Consider the following 13,249-nt stretch of genomic DNA (forward strand, 5'->3'; position numbering starts at 1 on the left):
CGTTTAGAAATGTGTACATAAAAAAGTAACATTTAGAGGTTAAGAGTTGCCTCAGAAAAAGTTGACATTGAATTTAACAATGGAAGCAATCGTTTTTGTGAAAATTAAACTGTATTGTTGACATCAAAACTAAAAATATTGTGTTTCAACTTAACAATACTACCTTAATTTATACTTCAGAATTGCCTCGGAGAAATTTGAATTGTTAGAAATGACTTAAGCAAAGAGTTTTATTTTAACTGACAAATACTATATTATAATTTTAACTTTTTCTATGACTATACTCATTTTCTTACTCTTTTCTTTTTTTTTTTATACATTTTATATTTTTGTGACAAAATAAAAAATTTATAATTGTTCTGCTTCTGAACATTGATGAAAACACAAAATGATGGGCTTCATCAACAATCAAAAATATCTACATTTATTTTACAAATTCCATATTATTAGGGTGGCGCCCTTCAGAGAATTAAAAATACAAAATTATCTTCATCAAAACCGATGCTTTACATCCGGCGTTTAGTGGCAGACTACTATTTCATATTGTTTTACAACACATGGCTTTAGCCCTCTGGTGGGTAAGACTTTGAAACAAAACTTATAACAGTTACTTTTCTCAACAACTGAAATTTAAAATAGTGTGATGAGGAAAATATGTGAACTGCTTTCATTTTCAGATTAATATTGAAATGCACAGGTTTAGAATTTTCTACAATGAAAAGTTTTCGGAACTTCAGTATTCAAAAAAGTATGCAAAAGCTGGACGTTAAGAACGTATCCAATGAGCGAGCAAAGCGAGCTTTGGATTGCAAAGCCATCCGAAATGAACTGCGAAAGCAGTTCCGGGGGTTGGCGAGCGCCAGCGAGCAGGGGGCGAAGCCTCCTAGTACTTTTATAATTTGACAGCTGAATAAAACAGAACTGTAGGTAGTCGCGGATGATGACTTAAATCCTATACCACAATGGTCTTTTCTTAACTTGCAACGGAGTAGGGTTGATTTATGGCAAACTCTAATTATTGTTTAAAAAAGTTTGTTAATTAAAATAACAGAGAGATCTTTAAATGACGAGTTGCTTTATTACAAGTCTGTACATTTTTTACAAGAAATGCAAGTTGAAATATTAAAGAGGTTAAAAAATTTTTTTGCTATATTTGCAAACTATAGCTAAGGGACTCAATGCAAAAGTGGGGTAGTTCCACGATATGCATTTTTGACTGTGAGTAACACAGCAGTTTCGATGAGTGCAAGCACCGACCTCAAATTTAACATCTGTTTTTCTCTAGTGTGGCAAATAGTGTCTGAAAAAATATATATATATATAAACCATTGTATCTTTAACTCCTTAACGCACAGATTTTTTAAAAGAAACCGGTCACAAAAAAAAAAAAAATTTTTTTTTAATGTTAAAAATCAATTGATTTTTTTTCCATGTCTAAATCAATTTTTTGTGTGTCTGAAGTGTGTTTTTTTATGCAAACACACTTCGGGTCATTGTCCACTCCTGGATCAACTTTTCTTTTGGTGAACAATTTTGATATACTGCGCTTTTGTTCCATGGAAAAAGGCTATATTTTATTCTTGAATAAATGAGTGTTATAGCTTGCAATCAATCCCATGTAAATGATAAATATCAATAAAAAGGAATTTTTCTTAGCTTTCACATTGTATTTTTCAATTCTCGATTATATTCGAGTGTGAAAAATTATAGCAGCATTAAATACAACGCCGCTCGAATTATCTCGAGTGTGCACAGTTTGGCCTGTTTAGCGTGCTCGAATTAACTCGAGTGCACAAGTTACTGGGGGGGGGGTTAACCCTTTGCTCTGGAAGTTCGTTCTAAAGTAAAAAAAGGGAGATAATTCATTTAAAGTTTGCAAGACAAAGACAAACCAGTTATATAGAGGCTCGTTTATATAAAAACTGCCCTCTCTAATGAGAGAGCATATTAGAACATTTTAGATATTAGAACATATTAGAGCATTTTTTTTTTCTTAAGCGCAATAAGAATAAACTTCCGCTGAAATAGTTTAACAGGAAAAAGTTTAACTACTAGATTAATTGATAAACTTATCATTTACTTTCCTTATTTTCAAATGAATTTATGAAGTTCGACGTAATCGCTTGATTATTTTAGTTCTATAACATTCTTAGATGTTAATTCTTTAAGGTGTCGTGTTACATTTTGTAAAGTTATTACAATTTGTTTCAAATTCTAAAATTTATTTAATTCTAAAATTTTTTTCACTAAGGAAAAAAGTCCATATTAATGAGGTTGGCATGCTGCATCAATGCTTTTAAACAAATAAATATAACAAAGCCTTATTAATGTAGATGTTTTTTTCGAATCGAATTAGTTGAAATATAATTCATTCTCGTCTACATCTTTTAGTTAACTTAGATTTATTATTTGCTTATGTATTTTATTGTAACCGTGATATATTTTTGTTTTGTGTACCTGGAACTTCGATGCACAATTAATTTGTTTATGTTCCACATGACTTTGTGTCTGCCTTTGTGTTAAGTAAGAAATACATAGTGAAAGAATTAAAATCCTTGTGAAAAAATATAGAAAGAGACACTTAAGAAAACTGACACTCGACGGGCTCAGCTTACTCGAAATAGAATGGAAAGAACAGTTGCTAATGTAAACAAATGCCACGTTTCAACAACCAATCATTATCAAGATATCCACATTACGTCACTTGCAGGTATCCCATTCGGATCAACCTCTTTATGTTGTGACTGTGGCATCAAGAACAGAATTTTCCTTGGAAGATGCAAGAGATAAAAGACGCCCTGAAGGCTGAAAAACCAAAGAAAGTTGCAAATTGTGACGGTGATGAGATATGCAAATTAATAATCATCTGTCAAACAGTTGCATTAACTCTTTAATGAAGTTTAGAAAAGTGAAAGAGTACTAGAACAATGGAGAGAAGCTGTAACAGTTAAAATCTGATTCAAATCATAAGCTGTAACAGTTAAATCTGATTTAAATCACATGGTTCATAATCACCAATTGAAATTATGAAGTTATTTTTTATCTCGTTATCGTTTAGTTATTTGTTTTTATTTTAGTTCATTAAATTTCTCAGATATTAAATCTCTAAGGATGGCATATGTTAATGAAGATAAAAGTGCATCTTGTAAAATAAATATATTAATAGTCATTTATTTTAATTTGTCTTCTTGTAAGTATTTTTGTTTCTCATCATTTTTTTTGTTCTTATATTTGTTTGAAAGTTGAATAAAACTGGTATTAATATGTATGACATGCATTGTTATCTCTTTTAGACTAATAAAAGAATACATTCGTAAAAGTGTTATTAAAAAGCGCAACTGATAGTTGTAAAATTTATTATGCGACAGAATGAAATAAAGAGAAGTAAATAAAAATATGGCAGAAGCACTTTTTACGTAAAAAAAGAACTAAAATCTAAAATAAAAGATTTGAAATTGATTAGAAAATTTAATGTTTCTACATATATGTACAGCATGAAAAAATTACAAAACACAAACATTAATTTAAGTAATGCCATATTTATTCAATAATTTGGTTAGACTATATTTGAGGGTGCCCCTTGATTCTCGCCAAGTTGGGCGATGTTGAAACCCAATCGTTGTTTAGATCGCTGTCTAAACCCGATTGGCTTAGATTTTAGTGTTACTTTTAAATGTTCAACGGTATGTGTAATTTTAGAGGTCCATTAGTTCTACGTTGGATACCGGATGGTAAGGTTACGTTTGCTTCTGGTCAATAAGATCGAAGGCATGTGGGCAGTCATAAAAAGGCACTTTTGAAAAAAATGTCACCGCCAGTTCAGTACCACAGACGCCATTTTCGATTCGTATTTAATTTTGCCTATATTGGGTTCATTACAATATTATAAAGACATTTCGGATTGCGAAGCAATCCGAAATGAACTGTGAAAGCAGTTCCGAGGGTTGGTGAGCGCCAGCGAGCAGGGGGCGAAGCCTCCTAGTATGATAGAATTGTAATATGTCAGAGGTCCTTGTTATCAGCATTATAAACTTATATAAAGCAATTTTAATACAAACAATAATATAAACTTATATAAAGCGAGGAAGCAATATTATTTAACAAATTACTAAAGGACATTAGCCGGAGATTAATCTCCGTATTCGAAGCACACGCGGCAGAGCCTAACTTGGGTTGACTTTATTTGAGGGTGCCCCTTGATTCTAGTTGTAATCGCGGTTGATCACCAAGCTGGACGATGTTGAAACCCAATCGTGATTCTGATTGGTTTAGATTTTAGCGTTATTTTTAAATGTTCAACGGTATATGTGATTTCAGAGGTCCGTTAGTTCTAAGTTGGATACCGGCTGGTAAGATTACTTTTTCTTCTGGTCAATAAGATCGAAGGTATGTGGGCAGTCATGAAAAGAGCCTTTAGGAAAAAATGTCATCGCCAGTCCGGTACCACAGACGCAATTTTTGATTCGTATTTCGCCGAATTTATGTGGCGATGGAGGTACACAGATTCTATTCATGATAAATTTAGACAGTATCTAACTGCTATTAGAGAATTCGGTGCACCTAAATATGAGGATATTCAAGCTTAAAGAAGAAGTGAGTTGTTTTCTTTCTTTTTCTCTTTTTGCTTACTTCATTAATTTTTGTTTCGATTCAAAATGCATTTTCTTGGGTTTATTAATATTGCTCATATCGGGTTCATTGCAATTTTATAAAGTTTTGGCCGATGCTTTGTTGAAATTTTCCAATGTTTTATTGAAATATCATTATGTTTCGTCCGCCATTCCTGTTACCACGTTGTTCCGTACAAACAGGAATGGCTCCAAGCATAAGTTACCAATTTCGCCAAGGGGCACCCTCAAGTATATTTTTACCCAATGATTTTTATTGGAATGAAGCAGAAAAAAAACACTACTTTAAAACTGATCTTACTCATAGAAGTATTTTGTTCCTTCATTCTATAAATATAACCATCGTTCACGAAAGAGCTTCACTCTAATGCTATCTATATATGATTTAAAATTAATGTCTGCCGTGTGTGGATGTTTGCGTCCCTTATAGACTTCTAAACCATCCAACCGAAATCTATGAAACTTGGCATACAGATAGTTTGAAGCACGAGGAGTGTCACTGTCGACATTAGAGTATTCTACGACGAACCATTCGAGCGAGATGAGCGAAAAATGAAATGGATTGTCTGATGGTTTAAACGTTAGCCATTGTTTTAAATTTAACCACCGATTGGTCTGTTTGTATTCCTGAGATCATGAGGGCCTCAATTCAGAGTTTAAATCCGTTGCCAAATTCATAGTTCGTAATGTCACAAAAAAGTTTAATCGGTTCAGTTGTTTTGGAATTAAAGCAAATTTGGGTGCTTCAGAGAAATGAGAGTCAACTATATTCACTAAAAAATTTAAACCGATTCTGTTTTTGAATAGTTTAGAAAGTCATTTGATTTTAATATATTGATGAAATTGAAAAAGTTCGGTGTCAGATACACCAACTTACTGTCTCTATTTATATATTTTAAATGTTTAAAAATAAATAACAGATATAATTGTTGAGAAGGGGGCGCGTATTTCTAAATTACGAATCTCTAAAAGTTTCATTGACATTTAGACAAATTAATGCGTAAGAAAAGATATTTTGGGGTTTCTTTTACTAGTTTTGGTTCATTAGTAATTGTTTTGTTTGGATTTATTTTATGATTATGAGTTTTTATGTATTTCAGTTTTATTTTCCGTTTCAGGAAAAAGAAGGAAAAAATCGGAGTATTTTTTTAATCTAGGATAATATATTTATTTAATTACAATATTTTGTTATCACTTTAACTCCAACAAATTTCTTAGCAATTCATTTGTTTCTTAGCTTTTCACAAATACATGTTTTTAATTAGTAACAACCAGTTTAGTTTCTATTTTAAAAGAAAAGGTGGATGCATATGGAAAAATATCACAAATCCCACAAGAATGAAATTAATTACTCGATTCTGAGAAATTGTGACTCGCAAATCGCTGAAATTGTTTACCTAAAATTTAGTTGACAAAAGCACAATTTATCACATCGATTCTATATATTTTGCAACCTTTATATTGAGATTTCCATAGTGTTCTTGATCTTTCTCCCCCACCCTGGGGCACGTTGAGGAACAACTTCGAAATATTAAAGATGTACCCATATTTTTAACTGCAAATTCGGATTTTCCTGAAAAAAGTAACCTTATTTCATCTATAGGTGTATGCATTTTGCTTCGAAATGGAGCTGTAACCGGAAAGTTTAAATGTGTTAAACCCGATTTAAAATGGTAAATCTGGAGGCCCATCAAATTAATGACATAAAACTAGACATATTTGCATATTGTTTGCATTGTTTTTTGTTTAAAGTTTCAAAAAAATTTTAAAAAATACTGAAGAAATTTTATTAATTTGTTTCTTGTTTCAATTAACTCAACAATTCATTTTAAACAGTTAGTATTATACATATATATATAAATTTCTCCATTACAACGTCACCTGTGAAGCAAAATGCATAAACATATAGACAAACAAATTAGGCTAATTTTTCCATTAAATTTCAATCATTTTTCAACTGTATCACAACTTACGTTACGCTTTTCACCAGACTTACTTAGTATGTTACCTAATGTATCTCTTATCTTTCATGAAATAAATATTTATAAATTGCAAAGCACTATTTGAGCTTTATGTTTTTTAAACTGTGTCTTTAATTTTGTTGTCCAATGAGTGTTCGCATAAATTAATCTATGTGAAATATTTATTTATACATTTTTAGAAAAATGATGTAGTGAGAATTTCCAAACTTCTGAAAAAATAAAGTTATAAGTCTTAAAACATTGGCATTACAGTTTTTTTCGGAGTCTGTTGTGGGAGGACTAATTAGTCTACATTTGTGCTAGTTTTCAAGATGGAAGCATGTAACAAATTAAACAATTTACTTTTAAGAAACGAAGTCACTTTTGATTTTCATAAACCAGGAAATCCCTAATAGGAGAGAGTGGTCAGATATGAGTCAATTTTCAGTTATTTTTGTAATATTTTCTAGTTGGTTTCTTTAGCTCAAAATTTTACATTTATTTTATATATTTGGTTACATCAAAAATTTATAAAAATTGGTTAGAAAATGCTTACTGTGAATAATAGACAAGCAAAAAAATAGAAATTAAACCCATTCAATTTTAGCCCATGAGGTTGAATGTGCCTCATTAAATTCAATTAAAGTAAAGTAATTCAATTAAGTAAGAATCGACTTCTTTGGTTTACTAAATATAACAAATAATGATTTATCAAAATTAATTTTAAATCTGTTAGAATTTATATCCTTGGTCTGTCTTTGACTTAAAAACACTTTCCATCTGAAACAAAATCTTAATTAAATTTTAACTAATCAATTTCTAATAAACTAATAGTCTGAATATATCATCGGGCAGTATTTTTTTTTTAAATGAATATAAACTATGCCTTTTGAACTGTTATTTAAACTGAAATCCTTAACAGCCACTTTAATAGTTTCATACAAAAAAAAAAAATTCTAAATAGAGAAAAAAAAACTAGCAAAGGCAAAATAATATCTGTAGTCAGGGCAAAAGAGGTCCATTCAGCCGAACGTCCACTTTTTGAATACGTATTCAGAATTCTGAAGATCAATTCTAACATTGACACATTTAAAGTTAGTATACAAAAGACATTCTATTTGTCATTAAATAACAGAATTTTTTTCTCAGAAAAAAAAGTAAAAATCAGAAAATGTTCACATTTGATGTGTTTGACAGAGCAAGTAACTCCATTTATTGGTAGCATTTAAAATTATTTATTGTTAAAACTTTTTCATATATTACCAATGGCCTACACAATCCCCTATTTTTTAAGTACATCAATTGTCATTTCAAAAGTGATATCTTAGCAAAAGAAAAAAGACAGCAATGCAAAAATATAGATTTTGTTACGTTCATTTACCAAGTGTTTTTCATCAATTATTTAAATGATTATATAAAAAATAATCTTTATTTTATCAAAACAGATTTTAAGAATAACAGGTTTAAATTTAGAAAAAAGTATTTTCATTTGAAATCACGAAACAAAAGCAAATTACTTTAGTTCAATTATAAATTCTTAGCAAGTAATATGTATGCACATATAATATATATGCATATACAGATGTGCAAAAACTACAGTTTTGTAGTTAATTACAACTACTTTAGTATAAATATAGTTAACTACAACTACTTAATTTTAAAAAACATAGTGATTACTTTATAAAACGAACTTAGTGGGAGAACTTAAATCACACACATTTTGAAAATGATTTTGAATATGGAAATTGTTTATTTAAACATGAAATATTTACACCAGCAAGTATGTAATTCTAAACCATTTTTTTAAATTTTTTTTTAACTTTCAGCTTTGTGTTATTTCTTAACAGTTAATATTTAAGAAACACTAGAAAATCATAAATTATTTTCAGTTTTGCTAGATGTTTGATGCTTTTTTATTTACTCTACAATACAAAGTGAAAATTACAGAGAATATATACATATTCTTTTCTATTGAATTAACATAAATGCTTCAGAAATATACATTTGTGTCCGGTGGAAGTGGGTTGAAGTAAATCAGCCCTTTTTAGTGTAACTATAATCTTAAAAGGTTAAGTTACACACAAAATTACAAACAGATACATAATTAATAAAAGAGAGAGGGAAGGTATACACAGTCTATACATAAGGAGTACAAAAGCTTAACTGCCTACTTTCACTCATGCCTGCCAAATCGCGTTCTGTAGGGATAAAGAGAGAGAGAGGGTGTGTGTGTCACACATTTACATATAAGTCAAAACACAACAATGATAATTTTATTTTTAAAAGTAAGACAAAAATAATTATGCATTAAATAGAAATTATTTTTTATTTCGAAAAAATTCAGCCCAACAATGTTCTGAGAAGAAACTCTTCAACATAGGAATTTAAATTAGCATTAGGTAGATGTATAACGTCAAGGAGAAAATTATTTTTTTAACATAAAAAAGTTTTCCACATATTGAGAGTATACTGTAATACACAATTCTGATTGCATCCATTGAAGGACCTACAAACATTTGTACCAATCAGCAGATACATATGACATGAAAAGCTTTCTGCAAGGAATTTATTGACTCTTTCAACCAATGGTGTAGTTTTATTGTATGTTTTTTTTTGGGGGGGGGGGAGGCAGGCTCATCTCCTATCTTCTTTTGACACACACACGTATATATAAATGTCTATTATAGTGAAATTAATGAAAATTCATAATAAAAACTTTTTTACATCAACATCCGACCTACTGTGCATTAGTTTGTTAATCATGTAATGCATAATTTTGGAGGGGGTTTTCTCCCCTAAAATTAGGCCACTGCTTGCCACTAGTTACAACCCATTCGTCGCTTTTTAATTTTGACAAAATTTCTTCAAAAAAGTTTTTTCCTTCTTTCAAAAGTGTTCTGACTTCTTTAAAATTTCTATGTTAGTTGTTATACATACCAGCACATTTTTTTTTTAAATTTAAGGAAGGATTTGGAAGATGAAGGATTTTGGAAGATATAAAACTAGTTATTGACTAACCAAATTTTCTATTATTGCGGCAAATTCCACTAAATCTCTTTCCAGGATAGAATATAAAAATTTTGACCATTTATTTATATCTATTTTGTACATTTTTTTACTATGCATTGTATAATTGTATATATATATATATATACAATGAATACTCAAAATGCATATATATTTCATATTTTTGAGTCTACCTACAAATCAGTATATTGTTATAATCGGAATTTAAATTTATAAAAGTGAGTAATATTAAAGAAATTTACAATGGTGACAATTTTTCTGTTAAACAGTGTTTGTATACATTATGCATATCTGCCAATCAGATTCGAAAAAATTAGTTGCGTTTCAATATTGTTTCCTCCTTAACATTGAAAGTACACTATTCAAAAGAATTAAGGGAGAAAGTATATAAAATTGATATTTCATGTGTTTCTTTAATTTTTGTGAACAGTGTATTTGTCATAAGTCAATATAAAATATTTTTTAAGACTACTTTATTTTTTTTTTAAAGTATCACACAACACTACAAATTTAAAAAAAAGAGAAAAAAGGAGTGATTACAGTAGTTTTAATTCTTGGACACTACTACTATTGTACATGAACAGGAATTGCAAGTTTTTTGCACATTTGAGTTAAACCACTTAGAAAGCAATAGTTTTATGTGAAGCCTAGTTGAAAAAATTACACAACTCTTTTTCAAAAAGAAATATCAAATATTTAAACAAATTATAATTGCAGACTAAATGATAAGAATTAATTTTCTAGCAATTCCTAAATAAGTGAAAACTAAAAAACAATTTGAAAACAATAATCTCATGAATTTTAAATTGCAGTTTTAAAATTTCTGGTAAAGGAATATAAGATACTATAATATATGTCTAAAACTAAAAAACAATTTGAAAACAATAATCTCATGAATTTTAAATTGCAGTTTTAAAATTTCTGGTAAAGGAATATAAGATACTATAATATATGTCTAAAACTAAAAAACAATTTGAAAACAATAATCTCATGAATTTTAAATTGCAGTTTTAAAATTTCTGGTAAAGGAATATAAGATACTATAATATATGTCTAAAACTAAAAAACAATTTGAAAACAATAATCTCATGAATTTTAAATTGCAGTTTTAAAATTTCTGGTAAAGGAATATAAGATACTATAATATATGTCTAAAACTATACAAACATATAATATATAACAGGTAGCATATAATAAACGTTCATTAATACAATTGAATTAACAGAAACTAATATTTTTACATTAAAAGATACAATGAAAACATTTTAGATTATTCAAAACGTTTTTAGATTCAATAATTATTTTTATATTAATAAACAGAATATATTTTTATAGGATGCTGAAACATATAAAGAATTATTTTTCTTTAAAAATTTTATCTCTACTTATAAATGATATTATAGGTAATTTTTAACCTCTTCAAACCTAAGTTTACCACCTGTGATACATTACTGAACANCTCATGAATTTTAAATTGCAGTTTTAAAATTTCTGGTAAAGGAATATAAGATACTATAATATATGTCTAAAACTAAAAAACAATTTGAAAACAATAATCTCATGAATTTTAAATTGCAGTTTTAAAATTTCTGGTAAAGGAATATAAGATACTATAATATATGTCTAAAACTATACAAACATATAATATATAACAGGTAGCATATAATAAACGTTCATTAATACAATTGAATTAACAGAAACTAATATTTTTACATTAAAAGATACAATGAAAACATTTTAGATTATTCAAAACGTTTTTAGATTCAATAATTATTTTTATATTAATAAACAGAATATATTTTTATAGGATGCTGAAACATATAAAGAATTATTTTTCTTTAAAAATTTTATCTCTACTTATAAATGATATTATAGGTAATTTTTAACCTCTTCAAACCTAAGTTTACCACCTGTGATACATTATTGAACACAGGTAACCAACAAATTGAGGAAAGAATATTTTATCTCAAGACTGCTTAAAATTTCATAAAGTTATCAAAACAAAAAATTTTAATTAAAATAATCAATTATTGAAAATAAAATAAATACCACTAAATTATATATCAGATTAAAATACTGTAGCTTTTATCAACTTAGATCAACTAAATTTCAGATATGTACTTAATCCTTATTTAGAAAATATTCTTGATTATTGAATAATTTTCAATCAATGCATTTTTTAAGACAAATGTCTGAGTAAAACAAAACAAAAATAAATGTTATAAAAGTTGATTTTATTTCATAGGAATTTGTAAAATCAACAGTCCTGCTTATAAGTCAAACATTTTAAAAAGGTAGACATTTCTTTATAGTGTGGACAATTTTATTTGCAAAAATAAGATATTATAACAATAAATTCTATTTTTATTAATTCTTCCAGGATGATACCACTACAATTCATTTATCACCACAGAATTATGACAATTTATTACAGCTTTCCAGTCAACATCAGTTTCTATAATTATTTCATAGTATAAAACAGGAACAAGACCTAGAATAACACAACAATAAAACAACATATTAATCACATAATCACATATATTTGATATACAGATTAAAACTACATCTACTAATCAATAAACATCATCTAAATTAAGTTGAATTTTCAATTTTAAATAACAATTGAATTTTTTTCCAACTACATAATCTTGATAACAAAAAACTCTTCGAAAGAATCAGAAAATAGATATTAAGTTTTTTTAATTAGGGATTGAAATTTTTTTAAATCATTTATGTACATTATTTAACTTCGAAGGGATAGCATAGAACAATTTTAAACTATAACTATGTCAGATATTAGACATAAAGAACATATACCAATTTTTTATACCAATTAGTGCAAAGCAACTCGTCAAACCTTGATATTAAATAGAAAGGTCTAATGAATGTTATATTTTTCAAAAAAAAAAAAGAATCTAATTAAAAAGCGAAAAATATGTCAGACAAAATTCCTAGCACTAACTCAACATAATTCAAAACATGCATTTTAGTGTTTTAATATTTACTACAGATTTCCATACCTATTAATGATCGATCCATAAAATCCGATAATAAAATATAATGAACTACATAAAATCCGTTGCAAAATAAATAAAGAATATTAATTTCTTAAATTATGAAAGAAGATCGCCCGATTTTACGAATAAAAGTATGTTTAGAAATAGCAGACAGCTGTCTGTTCGGAATCGTTCGTAAAATCGCCCTACCGATTAAACTCGGAAGATTGTGCAATTTTTGAGGCCCTCACATCTCAGGATTACAAACACACCCGATGATTCAATTTTCACAAATTTTAAAGATAACATCAGTGATAATTTCTAGCTTATAGCTGTATTTGATCAAAAAAGAATAGTTTATTGCACTTATTTAAATATTAAGTTATTTTATATTCACTATGTCAGAACAACATTACGTGGTAGCACGCATGGCCTACTTCACCAAATTTATACTTTAAAAGTTGCCTGATACCACCGCGTTCTTTTTATTTTTATCATTTATAATATTTCTTTTAAAACGTGTTTCTAAAAATTTTTTATTTAAAATCATCGATACTTGTGCTGTACTTGCACTTCAAGAAGAAGAAAGTCACACACATGTGACTTATGATGTCAGCGCCAGCTGATCATCTATAAG

At 28.2% G+C, this 13,249-nt stretch overlaps 1 protein-coding gene across 2 annotated transcripts in view; it reads left to right on the forward strand.

The window, feature by feature from the left end:
- Positions 1 to 13,249, forward strand: part of LOC107455117 (DNA ligase 1) — a 340,752-nt gene that overhangs the window by 15,461 nt on the left and 312,042 nt on the right. The window lies entirely within an intron of this gene.

This window comes from Parasteatoda tepidariorum, chromosome X2 (genome assembly GCF_043381705.1).
Source record: "Parasteatoda tepidariorum isolate YZ-2023 chromosome X2, CAS_Ptep_4.0, whole genome shotgun sequence".
NCBI classification, from domain to species: Eukaryota; Metazoa; Arthropoda; class Arachnida; order Araneae; family Theridiidae; genus Parasteatoda; species Parasteatoda tepidariorum.